This window comes from Mus musculus, chromosome 3, assembly GCF_000001635.26.
Source record: "Mus musculus strain C57BL/6J chromosome 3, GRCm38.p6 C57BL/6J".
NCBI classification, from domain to species: Eukaryota; Metazoa; Chordata; class Mammalia; order Rodentia; family Muridae; genus Mus; species Mus musculus.
Genome location: NC_000069.6, coordinates 3,381,704 through 3,398,228, shown reverse-complemented (window position 1 = coordinate 3,398,228; position 16,525 = coordinate 3,381,704).

Below are 16,525 nucleotides of genomic sequence, written 5' to 3'. Positions count from 1 at the left end.
CTGGAAAATCAAACACCCCACTCAACTACTGGGTCTCTTAGGAAGTGAAGAAGGGACAATGCACATCTTTTGTTGCAGGCAAATGAATTCTCAAACAGCTAGATTTCAGTAAGTTGAAAGTTATATTGTGTGAAGGATACGAAAAGAATGTCCAACAGTATAGATCAATAGAAACAGGCATAATTTATTGTATTGTAGGTGACATAGGGAAGAAAAAAGGCAATTCTACACAAGGTTCACATGAAAAAGGAAGGCATATGTAAAGGAAATTTGAGATTATTTTTTCCTGATCTTCAGACAAATATTCAGTTAAGAAGTGAACATTTCTTTCAGCAAAGAAATGTTTCTTGCCAGGTATACGAAGGGAAATTGTCTTATTCCAGGCCCAACTGAAAATGAATTATGAAAACAAAATTTTTATCTATTGAGAAACAAGTTCAAATAAAGGTCCGATGCACATCATTAAATGGAATTGAAATCAGGAGGATGTGGATGCTAACTCATCCTGAGAGAATCTGCGGGCCTTATGGCTTTCACCTTTTCTTTCATTTTTTCTTTTCCTTTCCTTCCTTCTTTTCTTTTCTTTCTTTCCTTTCTTCTCTTCTCTTCTCTTTTCTTTGTTTCTTTCTTTTATTCTTTCATCTTTCTTTCACTTTTTTTTCTAGATCCCATGTAGTACCTCTATTTTAAAGTTTGCAGATACTATGTATGTGTTTTAAGTAAAATTTCCTTTAAGCGATAGACAATTCCGTTTACTTTGTGAAACAAACGTGTTCCTTTAATGCTGCAGATGTATGCTTAGCAATTGGACAGGCATCCTTATTAATACCACCTCAGGGGGAAAAATACAAACAGTTTTATTTAAACAGTATGATGCCATTATCCGCATTCTAACAATAAAGATTATTGCAATGTTCGGCTCTATCTCGGTGGAGGACCCCAGAGGACTCTGGATGCTGCAGGCACACTAGCACACCCAGAACCGGGAGATCAATGATGAGTGGAACGCAACATCAGTTCCCAAAAAATCCAGAGGGTTTTGTGCTAGCAGGATCAGGGGAAAAGGACACATGCCTGACCAGGAGCTGGGTGGGGTTCCTTCTGGTCGGTGCCACCATTGCTCTATCTTCACCGAGATCTCGGTGGAGTGTCCCAGAGGACTCTCCACATTACAGGCACCGTAGCACACACAGGACCAGAAGATCACTGCTAAGAGACAGAGCTGAGACCCAGATACCTGGACACCTTTCCTGCCAGAGAGGACTTGGCCTCCAGGCAGGTCTCTGACTCCAGGAATCAGGAGGTGGATCTGAGCAACTGACTTCTGTGTACCTTCCCTGCAAGAGGAGAGCTTGCCTATAGAGAGTGTTCTGACCACTGGGACTCAAGAGAGAATTGATCTCCCAGGAGTGTTGACAGAGGTTAAAGCATCACAGGAGGAACAAGCTCCAGCCAGAGACAGATACAGGATTAATCCTAGAGAGATTACCCACTGGCTAGAGGCAAATGAAAGAATCTTACTAACAGAAACCAAGACCACTGGGCATTATCAGAACCCAATATGTCCACCACAGCAAGTCATGGATACCCCAAAACACCCGAAAAGTAAGATTCAGATCTAAAATCATATCTCATGAGGCTGGTAAAAGATCTTTTAGAGGGGCATTAAAGACTCACTTAAAGAAATACAAGAGAACACTGCTAAACAGGTAGAAGCCGTTAAGGAGGAAGCACAAAAATGCCTAAAGGAATTACAAAAAAACACTGCTTAACAGATAGAAGTCCTTAAAGAGGAAACACAAAAATCCCTTAAAGAATTACAGGAAAACACAAACAAACAGGTTATGAAATTGAACAAAACCATCCAAGATCTAAAGATGGAAGAAGAAACAATGTATAAAACCCAGAGGGAGAGAACTCTGGAGATAGAAATCCTAGCAAAGAAACCAAGAACCATAGATGCAAGCATCAGCAACAGAATACAAGAGATGGGAGAGAGAATCTCAGATGCAGAAGATTACATAGAGAACATGAACACAACAATCAAAGAAAATGGAAAATGCAAAAAGCTCCTAACTCAAAACATCCAGGAAATCCAGCATACAATGAGAAGAGCAAATCTTCGAAAACAAGGTATAAATGAGAATGAAGATTTTCAACTTAAAGGGCCAGCAAATATCTTCAACAAAAGTATAGAAGAAAACTTCCCAAACCTAAAGAAAGAGATGCCCATGAACATCCAAGAAGCCTACAGAACTCTAAATAGACTGAACCAGAAAAGAAATTCCTCCCAACACATAATAATCAGAACAACAAATGCATTAAAGAAAGATAGAATATTAAAAGCAGTAAAGGAAAAAGGTCAAGTAACATATAAAGGCAGACCTATTAGAATTACATCAGACTTTTCACCAGAGACTATGAAAGGCAGAAGATCCTGGACCGATACAGACACTAAGAAAACACAAATGCCAACCCAGGATATTATACCCAGCAAAACTCTCAATTACCATAGAGGAAGAAGGCAAAGTATTCCATGACAAAGCCACATTCACACAATATCTTTCCATGAATCCAGAATAATAATGGGAAAATTTCAGAGGATAATAATAGGAAAACACCAACACAAAGACAGAAACTACGCTCTAGAAAAAGCAAGAAAGTAATCCTTCAACAAACCCAAAAGAAGACAGCCATGGGAACAGAATACCAACTCTAATAACAAAAGTAACAGAAAGCAAAAGTTACTTTTCCTTAATATCTCTTAATATCAAAGTACTCAACTCCCAAATAAAAAGACATAGACTAATAGACTGACTGCATAAAAAAGACCCAATTTTTTGCTGCTTACAGGAAACCCACCTCAGAGAAAAAGACAGACACTGCCTCAGAGTAAAGGGCTGGAAAACGATTTTCCAAGCAAATGGTCCAAAGAAACAAGCTGGGGTAGCCATTCTAATATCAAATAAAATTGATTTCCAATCCAAAGTTATCAAAAAAGACAAGGAGGGGCACTTCATACTCATCAAACGTAAAATATTCCAAGATAAACTCTCAATTCTGAATATCTATGCTCCAAATGCAAGGACAGCCACATCCATTAAAGAAACTATAGTAAAGTTCCAAGCACAAATTGCACCTCACACAATAATAGTGGGAGACTTCAACACCCCACGTTTATCAATGGAAAGATCCTAGAAACAGAAACATAGTGCAGACACATTGAAACTAACAGAAGTTATGAAAGAAAATGGATTGAAAAGATATCTACAGAACATTTTATCCTAAAACAAAAGGAAATACCTTCTTCTCAGCACCTCATGACATCTTCTCCAAAATCGACCATATAATTAGTCACAAAACAGGCTTCAACAGATACAAAATTACTGAAATTATCCCATGAATCCTATTAGATTACCATGGACTAAAGCTAATCTTTAATAACAACATAAATAATAGAAAGCCAACATTCATATGGAAGCTGAAGAACACTTAATTATGCCTTAGTCAAGGAATAGATAAAGAAAGAGTTTAAAGACATTTTAGAGTTTAATGAAAATGAAGCCACAACATACCCAAACTATGGAACACAATGAAAGAATTCCTAAGGGGAAAACTCATAGCTCTGAGTGCCTCTAAAAAGATACTAGAAAGATCATACACTAGCAGAGTGAAAGCACAACCGAACGCTCTAGAAAAAAAGGAAGCAAATTCACCCAAGTGGAGTAGATGCTGAAAATAATCAAACTCAGGGGTGAAATCAACCAAGTAGAAAGAAAAAGAACTATTCAAAGAATCAACCAAACCAGGAGCTCGTTCTTTGAGAAATTCAACATGATAAACTTTTAGCCAGACTCACAATATAAGGTACAGGGACAGTATCCTAATTAACAAAATCAGAAATGAAGAGTGAGACATAATAACAGAACCTGAGGAAATTCAAAACATTGACAGATCCTACTACAAAAGGCTATATTCAACAAAACTGGAGAAGCAGGATGAATTGGACAAATTTCTAGGCGGATTCCAGGTGCCACAGTTAAAACAGGATCAGATTAATGACCTAAACAGTCTCATATACCCTAAAGAAATAGAAGCAGTCATTAATATTCTCACAATCAAAAAAAGGCCAGATCAGTTTAGTGCAGAATTCTTACAGACCTTCAAAGAAGACCTAATTCCATTTCTCCTCAAACTATTCCACAAAATAGAAACACAAGGTATTATACCAAATTCGTTCTATGAACCAACAACTACTATGATACCTAAATCACGTAAAGACCCAATGAAGATAGAGATCTTCAAGACCAAATTCGCCTATGAGTGTTGATGCAAAAATTCTAGCTAACCAAATCCAAGAACACATCAAAAAAAAATCATCATTGATCAAGTAGGCTTCATTCCAGTGATGCAGGGATAAGATATTATATGGAATTCCATCAATGTAATCCACTATATAAACAAACTCAACTACAAAAACCACATGAACATCTTGTTAGATGCTGAGAAAGCATTTGTCAAAACCAACACCTATTCATGATAAAAAGTCTTGGAAAGATGAGGAATTCAAAGCCCATACCTAAACATAATGAAAGCGATATACAGCGAGCCAGTAGTGAACATCAAATTAAATAGAGAGAAGTTGGAAGCAATCCCACTATAATCAGAGACTAGACAAGATTGCCCACTTTCTCCTTGCCTATTCAATATACCACGTGAAGTCCTAGCCAGAGCAATTAGACAACAAAAGGAGATCAAGGTGATACAAATTGGAAAGGAAGAAGTCAAAAACAAACAAACAAACAAAAAACAAAACAAAACTATTTTCAGATATGATACTATATATAAGTGATCCTAAAAATTCCACCAGAGAACTCCTTAACCTGATAAACAGCTTCAGTGCTGCAGCTGGATATAAACTTAACTCAAACAAATCAGTGGCCTTTCTCTACAGAAAGGATAAACAGGATGAGAAGGAAATTAGGGAAACAACACCCTTTACAATAGTCACAAATAATATAAAATACATTGATGTGACTCTAAGGAAGTGAAAAATCTGTATGGTAAGAACTTCAAGTCTCTGAAGAAAGAAATCAAAGAAGATCTCAGAAGATGGAAATATCTCCCATGTTCATGGGTTGGCAAGATCAATATAGTAAATATGCTATCTTGCCGAAAACAATCTACAGATTCAATGCAATCCCCATCAAAATCCCAACTCATTCAACGAATTAGAAAGGGCAATCTGCAAATTCATCTGGAATAACAAAAACCTAGGATAGCAAAAACTCTTCTCAAGGATAAAATAACCTCTGGTGGAATCACCATGCCTGACCTCAAGCTGTACTACAGAGCAATTGTGAAAAACAAAACAAAACAAAACAAAACAAAAAACAAAAACAAAAACAAAAAAACAAAAACAAAAAACAAAAAACAAAAAACAAACAAAAAAAACAACCTAAAAAAAACCCTGCATGGTACTGGTAGAGCAACAGACAATTAGATAAATGGAATAGGACTGAAGACCCAGAAATGAACCCACATACCTATGGTCACTTGTTCTTTGACAAAGTTACTGAAACCTTCCAGTGGGAAAAAAAGACAACATTTTCAACAAATGGTGCTGGCACAACTGGCAGTTATCATGTAGAAGAATGCGAATTGATACGTTCTTATCTCCTTGTAAAAAGCTCAATTCTAAGTGGATCAAAGAACTTCACATAAAAGCAGAGACACTGAAACTTATAGAGGAGAAAGTGGAGAAACGCCTCGAAGATATAGAAATAAAAGAAAAATTCCTGAACAGAAGAGCATTAGCTTGTGCTGTAAGATCAGGAATCAACAAGTGGGACCTCATAAAATTACAAAGCTTCTGTAAGGCAAAAGACACTGTCAATAAAACAAAAAGGCTACCAACAGACTAGGAAATGATCTTTACCAATCCTAAATCAGATACAGGACTAATATCCAATATATATAAAGAAATCAAGAAGATGGACCCCAGAAATTCAAATAACCCCATTAAAAAATGGGGCACAAATCTAAACAAAGAATTCTCAGCTCTGGAATACCTAATAGCTGAGAAGCACCTGAAAAAATGTTCAACATCCTTAATCATCAAGGAAATGCAAATCAAAACAACCTTGAGATTCCATCTCCCACCAATCAGAATGGCTAAGATCAAAAATTCAGGGACAGCAGATGCTGGCGAGGATGTGGAGAAAGAGGAACACTCCTCCATTGCTGGTGGGATTTCAAGTTCGTACAACCATATTGGAAGTCAGTCTGGTGGTTCCTCAGAAAATTGGACATAGTACTACAGGAAGATCCAGCAATACCTCTCCTGGGCATATACCCAGAAGATGTTCCAACTGGTAAGAAGGACACATGCTCCACTATGTTCATAGCAACCTTATTTATAATATCCAGAAGTTGTGAAGAACCCAGATGCCCCTCAACAGAGGAATGGATACAGAAAATGTGGTACATTTACACGATGGTGTACTACTCAGCTATTAAAAACAATGAATTTATGAAATTCTTGGGCACATTGATGTACCTGAAGGATATCATTCTGAGTGATGTCACCTAATCACAAAAGAAGTCACTAGATATGCACTCACTGATAAGTGGATATAAGCCCAGAAACTTAGAATACCCAAGATACAATTTGCAAAACACAAGAAAATCAAGAAGAAAGAAGACCAATGTGTGGATACTTCATTCCTCCTTAGAATAGGGAACAAAATACCCATGAAATGAGTTACAGAGACAAAGTTTGGAGCTAAGGCAGAAGCGTGGACTATCCTGAGACTACCCCACCTGGGGATCCATCCCATAATCAGCCACCAAACCCAGACATTATTGCATATGCCAACAAGATTTTGCTGAAGGGACCATGATATAGCTGTCTCCTATGAGGCTATGATGTGCCTGGCAAATACAGATGTGGATGCTCACAGTCATCTATAGAATGGAACTCAGGGCCCCCAATGGAGGAACTAGAGAAAGTACCCAAGGAGCTGAAGGGGGCTGCAACCCTATATGTAGAAAAACAATATTAACTAACCAGTACCCCTAGAGCTCGTGTCTCTAGCTGCATATGTAGCAGAAAATGGCCTAGTTGGCCATCATTGGGAAGAGAGGCCCATAGGTCTTGCAAACTTTATAAGCCCCAGCATAGGAGAATGCCAGGGCCAAATATTGGGAGTGGGTAGGTATGGGACCTCAGCGGGGTGAGGGTATAGGGAACTTTCGGTATAGTATTTGAAATGTAAATGACGAAAATATCTAATAAAAGACAAGAAAATAACATAAGAACACTAAGAAAAGATTATTGCAATATGACATATTTATAACTTCAGCACAATATTGTTTAGAGCTATGTTATTATTTTTAAAGGAAGTAATTAAGAACAAAAATAATTGTTATTTGAAACTTGTTTAATTGTCATTAGTCAGTTTAGATTAATTTGAAGTAAAGAAAGCAGATTAACAACCGGAGTATAAACTGACTTGCACATGACTTTTAAAAAGTATAAATTGTTATACAGCAGAATCTACAAATAATATTTTCAGTACATGAAAAGCTTAGAATTTTAATTTTTATAACTTTATTCTTGCTCAGTTGTTTTATAATCAATTTAAGATATAATACTTTCTTTTGGAAAAAAATAAATATCATGTTAGATATCATAGGTAGCCTGTCTAATTACGCACACCTATGTTCAGCCCTTATTACTGGTAAAATGAAGCAAGCATACTTGTCTATAAATCGAGTCAACATAACTGTGAAAGGGGCCCAATGTGAGTCTACTTCTAGAGCATTGTCTTTCCCTGCATAGTTCACTATATCTGTACATTTGTGCTGACTTTGAAGCTTCTCTAAAAAAACTGATGCTATTAAAACCAAAACACTACATTCATCATAAGCGAAGTACAATATTTGTTCAGGTTTCTTTAAGACAGGGTCTCCTGTAGCTCAGGTTGACTGGTCTGGAACTTCCTATGTCGTAAAAGATGATGTGGAACTCCTAAGCTTAGTGTCTTCACCTCCCAAGGGCCAAAATAACAGACATGTAGTACCATGCTTAATGAACTCTTGGTATTTAAATAATCTTTTAAAAATATATCTAATGACCTTAGTAAATTACCCAGATTTTATTCTGTGTGTGTTTATTTATGTATTTCACAGGAACTTTAAGACATTCAGATTTCTGAATGTTAACCAGCATACCAAAGAATTCATGTGTTCTCTGATGAAAATTCTTTAAAAATCATACATGAAGTATGCAGCAGAATAGCAGAAGGGAGCTTTGTTAAACTACTCATTTTTCATTGAGACCTTAAAAAGAACAGAAAAATGAGAGTTTGCATTCCTAAAAGTTATAGAAAAATATCAGATAACATTAACATCTTTTCAAGAAAAGCCTCTATCTGACCATGAAATTATTGTGGAAACATTTGGTTTCTATTTTAATTTTTATTTACATTTTTCTCCCAATGTGAATACAATAAAAGGCACATGCTAGGCAAGTACTCTGTCACTGGGCCATATTCTTGGCCTTGGCTTTGATATTTAATTTCACTTATACTTTCTTTCATTTGACCATAAAATGTAAACTAGGATCTATTCTTGAGAAACTACTGGGCCAAAATGATTCAAAGCTGAAACCTCTTCATTTTGTAAGATATTGTGTGCTTGGTTCAATTTGTTTATCAGTGAAGTGAGGGAAAGGACTCACAGATGCCTAGATTTCTTCCCTTGTTGACTCATTTGCTTTCTAGAACTCAGCAGGTCCAAACCTTAACTTAGCCATGCTCTGTGATGCTAGTATTTAACAAGTCAGCCAAAAACCCTTACTGAATGCCTACTGCTGTGCTCACAGAATTGTGGAAATTTCCATCCCATGAACACAACACAGTTTCTAATCGAAGGCAAAAAGTAAAAAGAAAGAAATCAAGCAAGAGAGAAGATTTGAAAGATTAAAACTGGAAAGCAACTTCAATCAGCAGATCAGAAATGGAATCTATATTTATATGACAGTTCATTTTCTCTTATAAGTAATTCTATCCACATGATAGACATCTTCACTTCATAGTAATTGGCAATAAGAAAAACATGTCCTTCAAAATATGTCCCAGTAATTGCGAGAGACAGGTGACACATTTTGAATTCATTTGCCTCAGCCAAGAAATTTTCCTATTCTACCACCATCCTCTTTCTTTCAGATAAAGGTAAAACCTTTAAGATTCTGGAGTTACAATCTTGAAACAGAGAATGTCATGAAAGCCATGCTACTACTATTTATCCTATGATTTTGGAATAAAGAGCAGGAGTGGAGATTTGCAGTGGTCATAGAAAAAGGAAACCCTGTAAGCTTCTTTCTTTCTGTCTGTTTTTTTTTCTTTCTTATAAATAAGGGATGGTTTAATATATGGAAATCCATCAACGTAATCCACTATATAAACAAACTCAAAAACAAAAACCACATGATCATCTCGTTAGATGCTGAGAAAGCATTTGACAAAACCAACACCTATTCATGATAAAAGTCACATTTTCCCCATCTGAAACAAATTAACTCCCGGGGAGGCCATGTTCTAAGAGCTTTCACATAGTGGTTGTCAAGGAAACAGCTTCTATTGTCCACATGTGTCCTGCAGCTCAGACACTGGATTGCTTTGTATCACCACACAGCAGTCTGGGAGGCTGACTAGTTTACATATACACAGAGTGTTAGACCACAGATCCCCCACATAGTCAGAACTGTATTACTGTGTGTGTGTGTGTGTGTGTGTGTGTGTGTGTGTGTGTGTGTGTGTTTGTTGTCAATAGATAAGTTTTTTACTGTCATTCTCCTGATCTTGGAAAAAGCTATGGCTGACTTTCAAAACACTATTGTTTGATTTGTACATAATCATAATTTAGCTTCACTTGAACCTCATCAGAACTGTGGATCAAAATATTCTCCAGTCTTGTGGAGCCCTCTGCTGGACAGCTTTTGGTACAGCTCAGAAAGAAGGTACTTGGGTTTCAAAAATCATTCTATTTTCTTATCTTAGTCAATATCACTTTACTCATTTTTATGTGGGAAGTTGTGAGACTTTATATTAATTTCCATAGCTTGAAGTTGTCTTATCTAAAAAGATCTTCTCATACACTGTCGTGTCTCTTGTTTGGGAAAACAGTGCTGTTACTAAGTTATTGATCTAAAGTCCTCCATCTTGAGATAAAAACACTAAATTAACCCTTTAATTTGGAGACTGAATAAGTTCTTCTTGAACATGCTTACTTCAAACTCTGTGTGTTTAATTTTTCATTATCCTGAGTTATACTTTCAAGAATTTTGTCGATATAACATATAAAGTCATAATATAAGAGGAACACATAGTATTTTAGTAGGACATGATCGATCTAAAAGGTCCAAGACTGTTGCACTGCCTTGGACAACAGACAATCCAGTATTCACTATGTAAATGGAAAGTTCCAATTTTAGAATAAAGACTAAAGTCAAAGAATGATTTTTTTCAGAGTACAAAAATTATTGAAAAGGTAATATTTTCCTTTTAGACATGTTTTACTGGAAATATACTACACTAAATAACTAGGTAGTCAAAAATTAACTAAAAGGTCATTTTATATGAATATAATATTGAGTTGAACCTGCTCCAATATGAGAAGATAGAGTCATACATTGTGATTCCTTCTAACTTAGGGTTTCTAATTTTTTCTGAAAATTAAACTGAACACTTCAGAGACATATAGATTCCAGAAGGTACCATGTTTTAGTTGATAAGTTCTGCTGACTTCTCACTGAGTCTCAGGCTAACTGATAGTAACTACTCTCAGGTGTAAGTAGAGCTGCCATAGATGGGAACATGGGGAAGAACTAAGCCCTCTAGGTTTGGGGAGAAGCACACACTGTGATCAGATACTTTATTATATAAAAAAAAAAAACTTTCAAAAGTAAAATTTACTCAAGGTGGGACTACTTAGGAGTACACAGATCAAAGAAGCGGCAAAGCAGCTGGGACAAGGTCTTATGGGCCTACATATGCACCAGCCTTCTGTGCACTTTCCCTGCCAGAGGAGAGCTTGCCTCCAGGAAGTGTCTGACACTAGGACTCAGGGGATATCACCATTTTCTCTCTGGAGACTCTCTAAAGCAGGACCACTCAGGAGTGCACAGATTAAAGAAGCAGCAGAGCAGCACGGACTGGGTCCTACAGGCCTACATATGCATCCAGGAGGACAATAAGAGTGGGAGACTTCAACACCCCACTCTCAGCAATCATAGAAACAGAAACTAAACAGAAACAAGGTGAAACTACCAGAAGTTATGAAACAAATGCAATTAACAGGTATTTATAGAACATTTTATCCTGAAACAGAAGAATATACCTTCATCTCAGCACCTCGTGGTACCATCTCCAAAATTGACTACATAATCGGTCACAAAACAGGCCTCAAAAGATACAAAAATTTTGAAATAATCTCATACAGCCTATCAGATCACCATGGACTAAGGCTGATGTTCAGTCACAACATAAATAATAGAAAGCTCACATACACTCTGTTCAGTGGAAGCTGAACAACAATCTACTCAATGAAATCTTGGTGAAGGAAGAAATAAAGGAAGAAATTAAAGACTTTTAAAGTTTAATGAAAATGAAGCGACAACATGCCCAAACTTATGGGACACAATGAAAGCATTCCTAAGAAGAAAACTCATAGATCTGACTGCCTCTAAAAAGAAACTGGAGAGAGTATACACTAGCAGCTTGACAGCACACCTAAAAGCTCTAGAACAAAAGGAAGTGAATTCACCCAAGAGAAGTAGATGGCAGGATATAATCAAACTCAGGGCTGAAATCAACCAAGTGATTCTAAACAAAAAAATCATCCAAACCAGGAGGTGTTTCTTTGAAAAAAAATCAACAAAATAGATAAACCCTTAGCCAGACCAACTAGAGGGCACAAGGACAATATTCTAATTAATAAAATCAGAAATGAAAAGGAAGACATTACAGAATCTGAGAAAATCCAAAAATTTCTCAGATCCTAATACAAAAGCCTATACTCAAAAAGTTAGTAAACCTGGAAGAAATGGACAATTTTCTAGAAAAATACCAAGTACCAAAGTTAATCTAAATCAGATTAAAGATCTAAACAGTACCATATCCCCTAAAAAAATAGAAACAGTAATTAATAGTCTAGTAACCTAAATTTAAAAAGAAATGCCCAGAAGCAGAAGGGATTAGTGGAAAAGTCTATCAGAACTTCAAAGAAGACATGATATGAATACTTCTCAAACTATTCCACAAAATAGAAACAGAAGGCACTCTACTCAATTCATTCCATGAAGCCACAATTACTCTGATATCTAAACCACACAAAGACCAAACAAAAAAGGAGAATTTCAGACCAATTTCCTTTATGAATATTAAAGAAAAAATACTCAAAAAAATTCTTGAAAACTTAATCCAAGAACACATCAAAAAGATCATCATGATCAAGTAGGACTTGATCAGGGATGCAGAGATGGTTCAACATACAGAATCCATCAATGTAATCCACTATATAAATAAACTCTTTAAAAAAAAAACCACATAATCTTCTCATTCAATGCTGAGAAAGCATTTGACAAAGTCTAACACCTATTCATGATAAAAGCCTTGGAAAGATCAGGAATTCAAGGCCCATATCTAAACATAATAAAAGCAATATACAGCAAATCAGTAGCCAATATCAAACTAAACAGAGAGAAACTTGAAGCAATACCACTAAAATCAGGGACTAGACAAGGCTGTTCTCTCTCTCCCTACTTATTCAATGTAGTACTTGAAGTCCTAGCCAGAGAAATTAGACAACAAAAGGAGATCAAAAAGGAAAGTAAGAAGTTAAAATATCACTATTTGCAGATGATGTGATAGTATATGTAAGTGACCGCAAAAATTTCACCGAAAAATCTTTAACCTGATAAACAGTGTCAGTGAAGTAGTTGGATATAAAATTAACTCAAAAAAATCAGTAGCCTTTCCCGTCACAAAGGACAAAGAGGCTGAGAAAGAATTCAGGGAAACAACACCCTTCACAATAGTCACAAATAATATAAAATACCTTGGTGTGACTCAGTCTAAGAAAGTGAAACATCTGTATGATAAGAACTTCAAGTCTCTGAAGAAAGAAACTGAAGAAGGTCTCAGAAGATGGAAAGATCTCCCATGCTCATGTATTGGTAAGATTGATATAGTAAAAATGGCTATCTTGCCAAAAGCAATCTACAGATTCAATGCAATTCCCATTAAAATTCCAACTCAATTCTTCACTGAGTTAGAAATGGCAATTTGCAAATTCATCTAGAATAACATAAAACCTAGGATAGCAAAAACTGTTCTCAACAATAAAAGAACCTCTGCTGGAATCACCATGTCTAATCTCAAAGTTGTACTACAGAGCAATTGTGATAAAAAAAAAAACTGCATGGTACTGGTACAATGACAGACATGTAGACTAATGGGATTGAATTGAGGACCCAGAAATGAACCCACACACCTATGTTCACTTGATCTTTGCCAAAGAAGGTAAAACTATCGAGTGGGGAAAAAAAACAGCATTTTCAACAAATGATGATGTTTCAACTAGCATTTAGCATATAGAAGAATGCTAGGTGATCAATTCTTATGTCCTTGTACAAAGCTCAAGTCTAAGTGTATCAAGGACATTCACATAATACCAGAGACACTCAAACTTATAGAGGATCAAGTGGGGAAGAACCTCAAACACATGAGCACAGGGGAAAAAATCCTGAACAGAACACAAAATGCTTATCCTCTCAGATAAAGAATTGACAAAGGAGACCTCATAAAATTACAAAGGTTCTGTAAGGAAAAGAGCACTATTATAAGGCAAAAAGGCAACAGACAGATTTGGAAAAGATATTTACCAATTCTAAATTCAATAGAGGGTTAATATCTAATATATACAAAGAACTCTAGAAGTTAGACTACAGAGAAGCAAATAACCATATTAATAAATGGGGTACAGAGCTAAACAAAGTATTCTTAACTGAGGAATACTGAATAGCTCAAAAGCACCTAAAAATATGTTCAATACCCTTAATCATCAGGGAATGCAAATCAAAACAACCCTGAGATTCCACCTCACACCAGTCAGAATGGCAAAAACAAAAAACTCAAGTGACACCTAAGCTGATGAGGTTGTGGAGAAAGAGGAGCATTCCTCCATTGTTGGTGAGATTGCAAGCTGGTACAACCACTCTAGAAGTCAGTTTTGAGGTTCCTCGGAAATTTTAACATATTACTACTGGAAAATCCAGCAATACCACTCCTGGGAATTTACCCAGAAGATGCCCCATCATGTAATAAGGACAAATATTCCACTATGTTCATAGCAGCCTTGTTTATAATAACCAGAAGCTGGAAAGAACCCAGATGTCCCTCAACAGAGGAATGCATACAGAAAATGGGGTACATTTATACAATGGAGTACTACTCAGCTATTAAAAACAATGAATTTATGAAATTCTTGGGCACATTGATGTACCTGAAGGATATCATTCTGAGTGAGGTAACCCAATCACAAAAGCACACTCATGGTGTACACTCACTGATAAGTGGGTATTAGGCTAGAAGCTTGGAATACCCAAGATACAATTCACAAAACACATGAAACTCATGAATAAGAAAGACCAAAGTGTGAATTCTTCGATCCTTCTTAGAAGGGGAAACAAAATACCCATGGACAAACTTACAATGACAAAGTGTGGAGCAGAGATTAAAGAAATGACCATCCAGAGACTGCCCCACCTTGGGATTCATTCCATCCTAAGGGGATTTTCAGGGGTTTGCAGCCTCATAAGAGGAACAACAATATGAACCAACCAGTACCTCCACCCAGAGCTCCCTTGGACTAAACCACCAACCAAAGAAAACACATGGTGGGACTCATAGAAATAACTGCAAGTGTAGCAGAAGGTGGCCTACTTGATCATCAATCGGAGGAGAGTACCTCAGTCCTGTGAAGGCTCTATGCCACAATATTAGGGATTGCCAGGGCCAGTGGTTTGGTTAGCAGGGGAATGGGAGAGGGGATAGAGGGTTTTCATAGGGGAAACCAAAAAAGGGTTTACATTTGAAATTTAAATAATGAAAATACCTTTTTTTAAAAGATTAAAATGTACTGAATATTTGTTTATTGGATAGTGTCCTAGTAAACTTTAATTATCACCCTGAGACATGCTAGAGCCCAAGCCTTGACTGGGTAACAACTTGTAACAGACTGGCCACTGGATGGACTTTCCTGATTACTGACATTAGGGGCTGGAGAGTACCACACTGTGGGTTGCCCCATCTGAAGATAGATGATCCTGTGATATGTAATATTGCTAGCTAAGATGAGTCTGTATGAGAGCATGCAAATAAGTAATATCTTCCATGGTTCCTGATGGAATTCTTTGGCTTGTGTGTTCCCAGAGTGACAGTCTTCCTTTGAGGTTCCTCCTACCTTGACTTGCATCAGTGATGCCCTGTGATGTGTAAATGCAAAATGAAGTAAACATTGTGTCAGAGAGTAAATATTATCACATCAATATAAAGGAAACCAGGACAGAATACTCTAGGACTTGTCATTACACTGTATGTAATTTTATATATGCTGATGACACAGAGCTCTAGTTTTGAGATAAATATGTCTATAATGTAATGCTGTAAACAAAGATCTTTCTAGGGTTTAGTATGTTTTTTATCTTTATTTTGAATATTTTTCTTTCAGTCATAAAAAATGACTCAACAATTTTCTACTATATTCAAATTTCCACTGGACCAGAGATGAATAAATTTCATGCTGAAGATATTCCCAACAGTTCTAAACTTCATATTTCTTAAGATTAAGCAACTAAAAATCAAATAATTGAAGGATTCTGCTCTCTCATTTGAATTTGAAACTGCTTATCACCCTAAGCCTTACACTTTTCAGGTGAGAAAAGAACATTAGAATTCTATTTCTTTCCCTTCAAAGACATTAATCCATTTCATTAACTGAATCTTCATCTCAGGTCCAGACTTGTTGTCACTTCCCCCTCCACACTAGGGCCCTTTTTCCCTCCTCTTCAGAGTTGCTTACGCATCTACTTCTGAAGTGGAAATTTCTGGTTTACTTGGAGACTCAGTTGAATCATGTCATGCGGGGGAGAGCTGCCTTATGAAAAGAGGACATATTAACATTTTGCTGAGAATAGACACATGGTGTTTTTCTGGAAGCTGTCTTGATAAACAGCACATGATATTTTGTTCAAAGCAAAAACAGACAATTGAGAGCGCTTGTAATATTTAGAAAGAATATAAATATAACTCCACAGACAGTGAGAGGCCACTCTTGCATTGATACACTTTTCAACACCTTGCTCTTCTTCACTGATCTTCATTCGCCATGTTTTAGTAGACAGAAATACCCCAAAGAACTTCTTGTCGTATTCTAGCAGCATCTTGCCACATCTTTGGAC